The sequence below is a fragment of the Notechis scutatus genome, chromosome 3 (genome assembly GCF_049901735.1).
Source record: "Notechis scutatus isolate UNSWTSFEM ecotype Mainland chromosome 3, rNotScu1.2, whole genome shotgun sequence".
NCBI classification, from domain to species: domain Eukaryota; kingdom Metazoa; phylum Chordata; class Lepidosauria; order Squamata; family Elapidae; genus Notechis; species Notechis scutatus.
In genome coordinates, this window is record NC_142011.1 from 110,034,978 (window position 1) to 110,049,910 (window position 14,933).

Below are 14,933 nucleotides of genomic sequence, written 5' to 3' on the forward strand. Positions count from 1 at the left end.
TGGGTGGGAGTCATCCTTGTGGAACACACTATTCTCCACTTTAAAATTCATTTTGTTGGATAGGGCCCATTGTTCAAGTCTGTCAATATTGTTTTGTATCCTGAGCTTGTCTTCTGGGGTGCTGGCTATTTCTGCCAGCTTAGTGTCATCTGCAAATTTGATTATTCCCTCATCTAAGTCATTTATGAAGATATTGAAAAGTACTGAGCCTAAGAAGGAACCTTGTGGTACCTTACTACTTACTGCACCCATGTAGATGTAGAACCATTAAGGACTACTTGTTGAGTACGGTTTATCAGCCAACTATAAATCCATCTGGTGGTGATGTTGTCTTTTCCACATTTTTCTAGCTTACCAAGAAATAGGTTGTGATCTACTTTGTCAAATGCCTTACTGAACCTGAAGTATATACTATGTCCACAGCATTTTTCTGGTCTACTAATTTACTCACTTTATCACAGAGAGAAAAAAGATTGGTTTGGCATGATCTGTTTTTAATGAACTTGTGGTGGCTACTAATTATAACCTTATTTGGTTCTAGATGTCAGAAGATCTGTTTTTTTTATTATTATTTTTCCAGAATCTTCCCAGGTATTGGTGTTAGGCTGATTGGTCTGTAGTTTCTTGGGTCTGGTTTTTTTTTCTCCTTTCTTGAAGATGGGAACCACATCAACCCTTTTCCAGTCCTTAGGTACTTCCCCGGTACTTCAGGATTTTTGAAAGATATGACACAATGGTTCTGAGATCAAATCATCACTGTAGATACAACTTTCTCACATTTGTTAATAATCAGTACATATGTGCAACTTGACAGGCCAAAGAGTTCATATTAAAAGGAGCAAGACCTTTGACTGTTAACTACTTCCTTCACATTACTTGGCACTTTTTTTGGCATGCAGATAATGAAAAAAAGAAAAGAGATATATTGTTTTTATGTCAGCTGTGCTACTGGGAAATATATGGGGTCTCCATTAACATGGCTACAGTCAAAACACAGTTCGGATACCAACTATCCCATTGTCCAGCCTTTGTTGACCCCAATAGCATTCAATCTCCAATAGCATTCGATCTGTTATGGAGTGGTTGGACTGTCAAGTCAGGAGAAAGCTCCCTGCATAGGGTGTTTTTCATTAATGTTTCTCCACATCTTTTCTGGCTGAATTATGATTCAGAAAATATTTCAGGGCTAAAGCATGCCTAAATATTGCATAGTGATGATAAACAGATGAGACCTCAGAATACTGGGTCTGCTGCTTCTTTCCATTTTTCTCCTTGTTCTAAGTGAGGATTGCTAATTGTTCAGCTAATGGTCCAAAAGGTTCAGAAGAAGAAAGCGCTGAGAGGTTGTCATAAATGCTGATTTTATCTCTTGCTCACATCACTCTACCATCCACAGAGATAATAGCTCCAGAGTGGGTAAGGAAGGTTTGTATCATGCACAGAACAGAGAGTAAACCTAGTTTATCCTCTTCTAGAGCACCAGAGCCAATTGTCTGAGCTGCACAAAAGTTAGGAAACAATTGGTCATGATCTGTTCCTCCTGCTACTCCGTTACTTCTTTTTACAGGATCGTTTTTTAATATTTAATTATCAGGGATAAAACATCACTGATATGCAACTTAACAGACAACTGACCATGGCAACTACTGACCCAAGGAAGCTTACTGAATCCTGTTGGGACGTGTGCAAATGACTTCATTTAGTCCTCAAACATAAGAAAACCAAATCAGAAAGGACGGGGAGAGGAAAACAGAAAAACTTGCATCTCTGTGGCAAGAAAAAATATTTAACTGTAACAGTTTTCTCTACCTGCTGTTCTTCACTGGGGTTTTTAATAATTTCTGGATTTGTATGTCAGGCCATAGCCGCTTCAGAGCAAAGCACATAACCCATGCAGTATCCTAGCTCTGATAAACTGCATCCAGAGATGACAGAAAAAAACCCTGCAGTCCATGAGATACAGATGTTTTCCTGAAGGGCATGATTTTATTTCTACTTCTTCCCTCTTCTCCAATTTCTAGTACATTTGCAGCAGTAGAATCTCCCCATGTTCCTACATGGCCTCTCTAAAAACATAACAAAAAACACTTCTTCTATATATATTTGTCATATATATTGGAACTTTAACACCAAGAATTCCTACATCCATGTGTACATGCGATCCTAGCTTGGTAGTACCAAAATATACAGAAAGCATACATTGGAAAGGTCTAATTATATACACAAAGTCAGAAACTATACTGTCACATTTTGGAAGCAGCATGTCAAGAACGAAAATGTATTTCTTCTTTTGAGAACCATAAAGGACAGAAGTCTCACATATTTTGCTTAAATTCATGTTTATGTAGTTTAACTACAATACTTTTGTTAACATTATTGTTGAATGCTTGAGTGATCTCTGTGGTTAAAAGCACATGCTACCAGCTGAGGTATGTTATTTCTTGAGAAAGATAGTTTGGCCACATTATTCTTCACATCATCATTAGTATTACTATTAGACAAGCTGTCTTTTTGATGGATTTGGAAGCTACAGCTAGTGCAAAATATAGCACCTAGGTCACTGATTGAGGTGTTGTTCTGCAGAGATGTTATACTATGTTAGAAGGTATGCTCTAGCTGCTAGTATGCTACCAAGATTTAAGATGCTGGGATTAATATATAAAGCTGAGGTGTGCTAAGGGGTTTCTGTGGTTGAATTTCACTCCATTCCACCAAGACCAAGTGTGAATTCACTTTTTAATACATTAAAATTAATGTATGCTTTTTAAAGCATACCCCCTACTATGTCCCTATTTTTCCCATTGCATTCCCTAATAAATAAAACTTAAATCAAGAATTCCAAACTAAAAAATATAATTGAAATCTGCATCCTGTTCTGATAACTCCATTATGTTCTGATAAACTTGCAGTCAGCAAATTCACATTTAATAAACTTTAAACTTTATTTTAAATGAGATTAACAGATTAAGTAATGATTCAACTTATTAAATAATAAAGAACAGTAAAGAATACTGTATTTTAGAATAACTGGCATGTTCTGATATACAGCAATTCTAATACCTTCTTTAATTCAGCAGGAAACTTTTATGGTGCGTTTTGATCTGCTGATTCCATTTCTCTAGTCAACTTCAAATTATGCCAATTGTACCACTTTAAAAAAATTAAATCCATTTTTGGTGGCCATAAACTTGCTAAGGTTGCCTTTTTCTGCAATGGGCACAAAACATTCATAAATTTTACTAGCTATATTCAAATGCGTATTCACTGGCACTTTCTTCTGCTTGATAGTCTTCTAAACATCAGGCTCCAGATGTTATATCATGTATGAGACTTTAAGTGATGCTGCTGTTCCTCTTTTACATTTATTCTTACAGCTTCCCTATATTTTTAACAGTAATTGTATAAATTGCAGATTTATTTCCACCTAGCAAGCAAGAAACAGTACAAGTCCAGCTCTTTATTTTTTTTTCTTCAAAGATCATCACAATAATCAATACTCTTCACAGATCTCTTCCTTTCTAACAAATACTTGAGGGTCATCTTGATTCCAAGGGGGATCAGGCCATACAATTCTGAAAAGAAAAAACAACCTTGAGGATACCTGGATTTGGGGACACCACAAGACAAACTAACATAGGAAAATGTCCTATGGATGCCCAGTTTTATATATAGTCAACTTATGTACATTGAGGGGTTATTGTATTAGTTCTTGAAGTACGAATAAATTCACAAGACAAACAAATGTGTTCTTCATTCTTCTATATAGGACTATTTAAAAGCATATGGAAAACTCACAATATTCTCAAAGAAAGTCTGTCCTTTCAGACAATTTTCAAAAAAGTTAAAACGTTTTCTTTAAAAGCCAGAGTCTTCCATTAGCAACACAAAATATGATGTTTAGGCTCTAAGCACATTTAGAGGCAGATGTCATATATACATTCTATTGTGACCTAAGCAGATGGCTGAACATATTCAGCTCCTATTCATCCAGCTGCACCCTTTTTTGTTTGTGTAACTGCCCTTACTGGCTTCCTTTGATAAGGTCAAATAAGTAATTCTTTTACTGTATTTTACAACTCCAGTTCTAGTTTCTGGTCTATAGCAATTCATATTCAGTTATGAGAGCTAGAAACATAACATGATAAAGTAAATGTTCTCAGGGGACTGAGAACATTTCTGGTGTGGCTACCAGAAATTGACTTCTCAATCACATCACCTTGGTTACCTCATAGACAGATTACTGCAATGAGCTCTACACAACCTTTTTGAGGTACAGCTGGTACAGAATGCAGTGGCAAAAGTAGTAATGTATGGGCCACCCTTATGCCTTTGCAACACCACTGCTTGATGAGCAGCACTGGATAAAAGTGGGCTTTGGAGTACAATTTAAGATGTCAGTTGTCACCTTGAAAGGTCTATGTAGCATAGGACCTTAGGTACTGCCCACCTGTAGCATAGATATTTGAGGGACTGCCTGCCTCTTCTGGTTATTGCCTACCCAATAAAATCTGGCAGGATTAGCTCTCAGCTTGCTCTGCCAGTTAAGCAATGCTAATTAGGAGGACCTGGGAGACAGACCTTCTCTATCGCAGCACTTGCCTGCTGGAACAGCATGCCCCCTCCCATTTCATATTAGCCTTTAAAAAAGCATTAAAACATGGTTTTAATGCCTTTAAAACAGATGACACTAAACTTGCAGAAATAGCCAACAGCCCAGAAGACAAACTCAGTATCCAAAAAGACCTTGACAGACATGAACAATGGGCCTATCCAACAAAATGAAATTTTATGTGGAGAAAAGCAAGGTTTTATACCTAGGCAGGGAAAACCAAACCTACATTAGGCGAAACCTGGTTCAAAAACAGTAACTGTGAAAGGGACCTTGAAGTCCTAGTGGACGATCACTTAAACATGTTAGTGTGCGGCGGCAGCAAAAAAGCTAATACAATTCTTGGTTGTAGAAACAGACCCATAGAATGAAAATCATGTGAAGTATTAGTACCGCTTTATAAAGCCTTAGTAAGACCACACCTGGAATACTGCATCCAGTTTTGATCACATTACAAAAAAGATGTTAAGACTTTGAGGGGGGGGGAGTGCAAAGAAGAGCAACTAGGATGATTAAAGGCCTGGAGACTAAAACCTATGAAGAACAATTGCAGGATTTGGGTTTGGCTAGTGTAGAGAAAGAAGGACTAAGGGGGACATGATAGCAGTATTCCAATATTTGTGAGGCTGCCACAAAGGAAGGGTGTCAACTTATTTTCTAAAACACCCGAGGGCAGGACAAGAAACAATGGTTGGAAAGTAATCAAGGATAGAAGCAACCTGGAATTAAAGAGAAACTTCCTAACATTGAGAAAAATTAACCAGTGGAACATCTTGCCTTCAGAAATAGTATAGGGTCTCCGCTTGAACAGGATGCTGGACTACAAGATCTCCAAGGTCCCTTCCAGATCTATTCTGATTTGATTAGATTAGGTTGTTTCCCAAACCTTTACATTAGAGTGACTGAGAAAGCTTTGTTTTTATCACAATGGATGGCAGAGGGAGCTGGCTGTGGCCTTTTTCCAGAAGACCCTGTCTTTTTGGGTTCCTATCTCACTTTATTATTTTTATATGTTAAATTGATGAGAATGGATCTCCCTCTCCCTCTCCCTCCCCCCCCACACACAGAGATTGAGATTCTGGAAAGAGTGCAGAGAAGAGCAACCAAGATGATATGTAAATGACTGGAGGCTAAAACATATGAAAAATGTTTGCAAGAATTGAGGATGTCTAGTTTAATGAGAAGAGTGACTGGGGCAACATGATAGTAGTGTTCCTATGTTTGAGGGGCGGCCACAAAGAAGAGGGAGTCAAGCTATTCTCCAAAGCACCTGGGGGCAGGAGAAGAAGCAATGGATGGAAACTAATCAAGGAGAGAAGCAATCTGGAACTAAGGTGGAAATTCTTAACAATGAAAAAAAAATTACCAGTGGAACAGTTTGCCACCAGAAGTTGTGAATGCTCCCACACTGGAGGTTTGTAAGAAGAGATTGGACAACATTTGTCTGAAATGGTATAGGGTTTCCTGCCTGGCAGGAGGTTGGACTAGAAGACCTCCAAGGTCCTTTCCAGCTCTGTTATTCTGTTATCTCTGTTATCTGAGAGAGACAGACAAGTAAACATGGAGAACATTTCTGAAGGGGATTGAATAGGAGGCAGACCACACATTCAGTGTTGTGAAGCACTCAGCTTGGCAGCCAGGGAGGAAGGACCAAGTCGGTGCCCCCTGGAGTCTTTGTGCAACCCCACCTAAGTTCCTTGGAGCCTTACTTAATATAACAAGTAGTTAGATTGAACTCTGTATGTGTGAGTCTGTTGTTGTCCATGCATTAATTAATATCATTAATTAATCTCACATAATTCCTATACTATGAATGGGCAACCATTTTATGAGATTGTTCACAATGTTTTCCAAGTAGCAAAAAGTAGCCAAAGATTTAGATCCTTTATCAGTGAGAGAGAAAAAAAGTGCTTATTAAGTTGCTGTCTTTCTGAATTACTTTCCCCAAATATCTTCCCAAAATAGCCACTATTTCCTTGTTTAGAATCACTGATAAATGTTTAAGGGAGAGTACATAAGGAGTCCCATTTTAGCCTAGCCTTTAACAGCATTTACAGGAAATAAAATGTTTTCTTAAAACCATTTTATTCACACTGCTACAGTTACAAGTGATTTCTTTTTTGCTGTTAAGATAAAATCCTTATTATTGTTTTACGAAACACTGGTTATGTTAAGCAATTTTAGATTTATATTGTACCTTGAGCAAATCCTAACATGACAATTTAGAAACAACAACAGAAAGATAAAAACTTCACACTCTTGTGAAAAATAATCAATTTCTACTAAACCTTATCTTCAACAAGAAATGTTTTGAAAACTACCTTGATATCAATCTTTTTAAAAACTTATACAACCACTTTTCTAGAAAATATGCTTAAATCTGCTTCCAATTTCAAATATATGACAATAAAAAGAACAAAAGTACAGCGCAGAAAGTACATAAAGAAAGTCTAAAGAAATTACAGTTAAATATACTAAATGGCAGCAAAAGCATAGAGATAATTAAGAATTGTTTATAGGTCTGCTGGGAAAAAATGTGGGTGTGTGGGTATGTGCAGAGCTAAGAAATGGTGTGTCCAACCTGATCTCCCTAACAAAGCTGGTATAACTCTTGGGTGAAAAATATCTGTCACAATGCTTTCCCCTTCGAAGTACTTCAGACGGGCAGCTAAAAAGCTGGGCCTTGTAGGGGAAGGGTGCACTTCTTGAAATATGCTGCAATTTATGTAATAGCAACCAGTTTGTCAACTGACATCAGTAATTCAGTCACAAACTACTGCTATTCGTGTGTAAATTAAAAACAAATGTAAGGACACATAGGAGAAAGTAATAAAGTTATTAGAAACTGACAGAATGATCTAAGTCTTGCCCTCTGGTGTAAAAATGTCTATGGGTTCATTTTTTTTGACTTTGCTTATCCTTTCATGTATCAGAGCTGTGCAGATCGGATCCTGTTTAGACCATCAGGAACTATCCATTCATCAGCAGTCAAAAATATTCTTCATTTATTTATTAAATTTATATGCCTTTCTATATTTTTAAATATATTTTAATTTGAGGCTGGAGGAAGGCTGTACTGGGCAGGAGAATAAGGAACTAAAGAAGATTGAACAATTGGCTCACAATTTTTTCCAATTATGAATTATGGCAATAGGCTGAACCAAATCAACCCATTAAAAAAAACTACATTGTCTTGAATGGGCTATCAGTCTGAATCAACAAATATGGTGAAAACCTGTACCTTAAGCTTCGCTTGCACAAAAGTCTTTGAAATTAATTTGGCTGTAAATAGAGGCTGATAAGCATCTCCCAGATAGTTATAAGATAATACAATCTTATAGCATTGGATCTTGCACCCCAAGGAAGAATCCAAGGCACAGTGCCTCCTGTTTCTTCCTCAGGATCCTTAGCACAAAAGAGGAAGCTTAATGTAGTCCAAGCCCTCTTATGTAAGGATTTTCAGAGCATCGTCACTCACCCTTCATGCAGGGGATGAGAGAGAGAGAGAGAGAGAGAGAGAGAGAGAGAGAGAGAGAGAGAGAGAGAGAGAGACTATTTGAAAGCACATTCTAACCAGACCTAATAGGTTATTGCAGAAATCTTCCCATTGAGGCTGTCTATTGGAGACACTAGTCTCTCCTGAATCAAGAACTGCTATGTTGTAATATAATAGATGTAAATTAAAACAGAAAATCTATCATGCCTCTAATGTTGTCTGATAGCTGAGAGTCTAGATCCGTAAAAGGAGAGGCACAGCAAGAAAGAAAGGGTGATATATGGCAAAGCTGGATAGAGGGTGAAAAGCGTGGCGAGACAAGCGGGAGAATGCCGCAGCCTGCTCTCGCTCCTCGGACCCAAGGGCAAGAGAGGAATAAATGTTGATTAGTGTTGATTTTGTCCGACACGTGCTTGCCGAGTGACAGTTGAACTAAGCAGCTCTGATAGAGAACCATTAATCTTGGTCTGGTTTAAGTAGAGTATATTAATTTGTGTCATTTTTACTAAGTCGTACTGAGAAAGGCTCTTACTGCTTTGCATTTGACTGCTTTGGTGGTTTAGGCTCCTTTCTCTCTCCCCATTTCACCCTTCCTTTTCTCTTCCCCCCACAAAAGAACAGATCCTGCATCGGTGGTGGTGGCGGTAGTAGCACCACCACCATATTCAAATGACACAGCAGGAGGCCAGGAGACCTACAGCTCCTCACTTGGATTAAGAAAATAAACTCCCAGAGTGTTGGCATAGCAACAGCATTTCAGATGAACTGCTATATAGGCAATGATTAATAAATTAACATTTTTATCCTGTTCTTTTCTTCTTCCTCCTCCTCTCCCTGGAATCATAGAAAGCATTTGTTCAGAACAGGGCAGGGAAGAAGGGGAAGTTAGAGAAATGGGTGCTGTTTAACCTACCTGGAGGGGCTTCAGTTTGACACTGCCGAAAAACACATCTAGCAAAATTCCACTCTGCAACCCTTTTGTTGAATTTTAACTGGTGCATACTGTTGGTTACCCACTTACCAAGATTGCATGCTGCAGGAATCAAAGGTTCTCTCCCACTAAAGTATTCTAAAAACTATGGCACAATATGTCTGCTTCTTACCTTCAGCCAAATCTAGGATAAGTGTAAACGATGATGGTGCTAGAGGTAGAAACCCAGGATAATTGCCAATAATTGTATCCGTATTTAAGCCTCTTCTTTTTTAAAAAATGAACCAGATAGTATTATAAAATAAACATAAGATAGATTGCTCCTTTTTACTTTTGGAAAACACTACCAAAGTAGATTTCATCAGGAATTCTCTAATAATGCATGACTATGTAAATTTATAAATAATTTGGTCTTTGATTGGAAATAAATAAGCTTAAAACAATGACTAGAATTATAAAGAAAGAAATTGTACACCCTAACAAACAAGAGGCATAGCTATATATTCACAAGTACAGTATTAGTTGGAGTGAGAAGAGAAAATGAAGACTAGGGTGGACAGGTGAAAACCAAAAAATTAGCTTTTCATGGCTTAATTTATAAAGAATTTGGGAAATGTGTGCCATGAGATTTAAAACACCCTTTCTGCTCTATACAATATGTAGCAGCAATACATAAAGAACTTTTTTTTCACATCAAAGGATTTGCACAGCCATATTCATCAGAGATGTTTCAAGAGGGAAAGGAAATCAGAATTACATTTTTTATTGAACGCTGCCTTTATTATACAAACATTCTCACAGCATAGATCAGAAGAAAAGTATTCTCCTTTTTGATACTTTCTCATGAAACAACTACAAAACAGTATTCTTGGAGGTTCTTCTACCAGGAAGTTAATGCCAAATTCAAAAGCATTAGAAACTGCAACATTAGGACCACAGACACTGCTTCCTAAGAGTCTATATCCAAATGTAGGCCATTCCCAAACAAGATCAAAGTAGACTCGCTACCATATCCTGAACAAAAACCATAATAATCTTATAAAATCATCCATATGTTCTAGTGAATGTGCAGTTTCATCCAGGAACCAATGGGACTGGCAGCCTTCATTAAACTATTCAACAAATCTCAGCAAAGAGAATTTGAGATTTAAAAAGCAATATTGGACTAATATACTGTACTGACCTTTCATAATGTCATGTCAGAGACAGAAATGTGAAGCCCCCCAACAAGGAGAAGCCTAATCTGTCAGCATTCCAACCAAACTCTCCATCCTGAATTCAGCACTCAAGAGACAAAGTCCATCCAAGTTAGAATTTATTAGAGAAGTCATGTTGGCACATCTGGGGAAACCCCGAATCTGAATTCCTGCGTTTCCCCCCCTCTATACTAAAACTCACATCCTGCCCCTATTAATGACCCTCAAGGCACACTCTCCAATCCACCTCAATTCTGAACTCTCGCCAAGTCCAGTCACTCCCCTCTAAGCTCCAGCGACTCAGCCTTGAGCTCTGCCAAAAGAATGTTGTTGTGGCTATCCTCCCTTTTCACTATTCTCCCATTCCCACAACATGCCCATCCCCCGCTGTGGCAGCCCTACATCTGAATCAAGATGGATCCAGGGCTGACAGGCTGCCTTCACTCAAGTGATGACAATGTCCTGAAATGAGACAAGTGACAGGGGGTTAGAATCAATACCAATTAACCATCCCTCCCCCCCCCCGGCCTCTTTGGTTTATTGGGAATTTTTTGGTGAAACTCCTTTACCAATCTATCTACTTTTACGTCCCAACTTTTCACCCAAGTGGCCTCAGATACTGAGAAATACCAGATGCACTTTCCCCAATAATTGTGGGAGACTTAATTGCACAGTTACTAAATTTATTACCTTCACTAAGGGAAACGGCTCTAGGAATTTGGGACCTAGCTTCTTCATGGGCAGCCTTAGCTTAAGATATTTAGTAGACAAGTAGACTTGGTCACCCACTTTGAAAGGAACTTGTGGGGACCGGTGTTTATGTGCTTGACACTTATACTTCTCAGTTGCTTGGCCCAGAGCCTACTTAGTATTTTCCCACCCCTTTCTTAACAATTCCATCCACATGGCCAAGGACATCAAAGTGGGATACTCTCTGGGCAGCTCAGGAATAGGTACAAAGTCCATTCTGCTGGTGACTTGGAAAGGGGTTAAACTGGTACTACTATGGACGGCATTGTTATAGGCCACTTCCACAAAAGGCAACAGATCGGCCCAATTTTCCTGTTAATAGTCTACGTAGTACTTCAGGTATTGTTCCACCATCGCATTTGTTCATTCCGCAGTTCCGTTTATGCTCAGATGAAATGCAGAGCTCAGCCCCTGAGAGAACCCAAAGGACCATAGGAACTTTCTCCAGAACTTAGTGATAAACTGCACTCCCCAATCTGAGTTGATCCGTCGCAGCACTCCATGGAGCCTGTAGATCTGTTTGATGAACATTTTTGCTAATTTCTTAGCTGATGGTAATCCAGGGCACGCAGTGAAATGCGCTTGCTTAGAGAATAGATCAACCACTGTCCAAATGATAGCATTCCCACCACTTTCTGGGAGTTCGACTATAAAGTCCATCGCTATTTCCTCCCATGGACAGCTGGGATCATCTACTGGCTGAAGTAGACCAGGTGGCTTCCCCAGTCACATTTTCATTGCCGTGCAGCTCTTCATGTAATCTTCAACAATGGATTTCATCTTTGGCCACCAGAATTGCCATCTCATCAAGTGGAAGGTCTTAAGGAACCCCAAGTGTCCAGCCAATCTTGAGTCATGGCATCATTGTAGCTCTTTCAGCCTTAGGCTGGCAGGAACATATAACTTAGGTCTCTTCCAGGCTAACCCATCTTGCATCATGAGAACATTGAGGTTGACTTTTAATCACTGGTCTGCAGGGATTGCAGATTTCATCTCTGCAGTGATCGGGTCAGTCATGTGGTCGCCCCTACTCCTAGCTTGGATTTGGGTGGTGATTTGAGCAGCTTGGGGTACAACCACACGCACTACTTCCTCCTGCTTGCTATTAAACTAGGGTTTTTCTTGGCAGTGCATCAGCTAACTTATTCTTCTCGCCTGGGATATGCTTCAGCTAAAAATTGAAACAGTTGAAGTACTAAGCCAACGGACTTGCTTTGGAGACAGTCTTCTGGGGGTTTTCAGAGCCTCTAGGTTCTTATGATCAGTCCAGACTTCAAAAGGCTCCCTTCCAAAAAATTCCTCCAGGTGAGGAGGGCTCACCTGACACATTTTTCCCAAATGGCCCATCGTCTTTTGATGTAGGTCAGTTTTTTGGACACAAGGCTGCAACCGGCCCAGGGAATTTTTCTATAGGAGCACTGCAGCAATGGTGACATCACTGGCATCCACTTGCACCACAAACGGCGTGTTCAGGTCAGGGTGCAGCAAGATTGGTTCCTTCAAGAATAGTCCCTTTAGCTCTTCAAATGCTCACTGACACTCAAGGGTCCAGTTCAATAGTAGGCTGGGTTTTGGCTTGGGGTCAGTCTCCTTGGCTTTTAATAGTTTGGTCAGTGGTAATGCTATCTCAGCAAATGCAGGAATTAATTGCCAATAGAAGTTTGCAAACCCTAAGAAATTTTGGAGCTGTTTCTGGATGCAAGGAGGCTGCCAGTCGAGCACCGCTTTGAGCTTGGCGGGGTCCATTTCTATCCCTTTGCTCAAAACTCAGTAGCCTAAGTAGTCTATGTAGGTCTTATGGAATTCACATTTTGACAGTTTGGCATAAAGCTTGGCATCTAGGAGTGTTTTCAGAACCTGCTGTACCAGTTTAACATGCTCTTCCATAGTCTCACTGAAGATGAGAATGTCATGCAAGTAAATGAAGACCTGGTATAGGTGCTCATGTAGCACCTTGTTAATGTGTTGCGGGGGCTCCTTGGAATCCGAAAGGCATCACTTTGACTTGGAATCTGCCTAGCGGGCAATTGATCAGTCTTCCATTTGTCACCCTCTCTTATGATAATAAGCTTCCTGTAGGTCTAGCTTGATGAATACTTTGCCTTTTGCCAAATGGTTGAGCAGGTTCTTCATAAGAGGGAGGGGTAGGTATTTTGTATGCAGACAGCGTTTATTCCATGAAAATCAATGCAGACCCTCACCCCTATCTTTCTTTTGTTTAAAGAGTATGGGGGCTGTGACCCATGATTTTGCTGGTTGGATGAACCCCCTAGCTAAGTTAGTGTCAATGTATTTTCTCAGTTCATCCATTTCTCTTGGGTACATTGAGTACATTTTTGGCTTGGGTACTTTCACCCCTGGGATGAATTCTATTGCGCAGTCTGGGGGTTGGGGGAGGAGAAGTACTTTGCATTCTTCTTCTCTGAAAGCTTCAGTATGGAGGCCACAACGGTGGTTGGTTCTCAGGTTGCAAGTAGCGAGGCACAGGCCTCACAGTTTATGGTAACTGTCTTCCCAGGTAATGGTAGGATCCCACTTGTCTAGCCAAGCCAACTGGAGGATGAGGGCTTCAGTCATTTTGGGGACGACCACAAATTGTATCAGCTCCCAATGCTTCCCTATCTCCAATCTTACAGGTTTGGTGATTACCTGTAAGGGTGCTGGCTCCCCCCCAATCAGTGAGCTCTCTACTTGCTCAAAACGGATAGAATGCTTCAGGGCTGTGGTCTTTATCCCTAAATTTTGCACAGTCTGGGGGCTGATGAGGCACCAGGTGCAGTTGGTGTCTATTATGGGTTCCAGCTCCCCAAGAGTTCCTATGCTGGGCACCCTGATGCGAGTCTTTATGGCAGAAGGGTGCATGGCTCCACTTACCATTGTCGCCACTCCTGCTGGAGTCGACCATCCCTGGGGCCAGAGTTTCCCCCTCTCAAACTGGGGGGGGGGGACCTCCACGGCCTGCCAAATGAACTTCCCTTTATTAGGTGGTTTACGGAAAATTCCCTTTGACTTAGCTGCCGCCAATATCCTTGCCTGGGGAATGGGAGTAGGTGCAAGGCATTTGGAAGCTCTGTGGCCCTTTTGGCCACACCTGAAGCACTTTACAGCAGGGCTAATAGTGGGCTTCGCCTCAGCTTGTGGTTTCCCAATGGGTTGTTGCCCCAATAGATGCTTACGGGGCTTCTCTTGCATCACCCTATGGTGGGGGTGAATTTCTAAGTCCATCGCCACTGCCATCCGGTACCAGTTTTGGATTCGGTCAGGCACACCTCTGATAGCGCAAGCCTGCCTAAGGTCTTGATCCAAGGCTTCCTTAAAGTAGTGGACAAAAAGTCATTCGGGCCAACCTCGTAATTTTCCTGCTATACCCTTCTAGCTCCTTAGGTGGTGGACCACACTGTTTTAGTTCTTTTATCTCTACTTCAGCTTCCTCCTGGGTTCCTGGGTCCTTGAATTGGGCTTTTAGGACCACACAAACTCATCCACATTTTCCAATTCAGGGGCTCCTTCATCATGGAGCTGTGCAATCCAGTCGGCTGCTTCCCCTTCTCTCATGTTGTCTGCGATGGCAGAGATCATGTCCTGGTCCAACTGGTACTGTGCCCCATAATGGTCGGTGTCCAGATCCATTTTAGAAAATAGGATAGTTTACTCAGGGTGCTATCAAAAGTGACCAGGAATTGTAGTGGGGCAGCGTCTGGAGGTGTTGGTGAACCTGATCTATGGGCGGCATTCCGGAAGGTGCTGGTGGGGGTTGTCGGACAGGCCCAGATAAGCCTCTCACTCTGCCTCTGATCCCAGGGCTTGTGTGGTCCAATGGCCCAGAGGGTCATCCTGCTGTGGTGGGTGGCTGGGCTGCTGCTCTGGTGGAAGGATCCTGATGCGGGGTCCTGGGCCTTGGACTGGCCAGCAGTGAGTGGAAGGAAGCAATAATTCTACTCTGGACTGCTA

At 40.8% G+C, this 14,933-nt stretch overlaps 1 protein-coding gene and 1 long non-coding RNA gene across 4 annotated transcripts in view; both read right to left on the reverse strand.

Moving 5' to 3' along the window:
- PBX1 (PBX homeobox 1) overlaps positions 1 to 14,933 on the reverse strand; it is a 257,502-nt gene that overhangs the window by 189,922 nt on the left and 52,647 nt on the right. The window lies entirely within an intron of this gene.
- Positions 915 to 7,963, reverse strand: LOC148131337 (uncharacterized). The gene is made up of 2 exons (XR_015748739.1): positions 7,851 to 7,963; positions 915 to 3,572 (listed from the first exon to the last, which is right to left on the reverse strand). It is a non-coding gene; the product is annotated as an uncharacterized LOC148131337 (long non-coding RNA).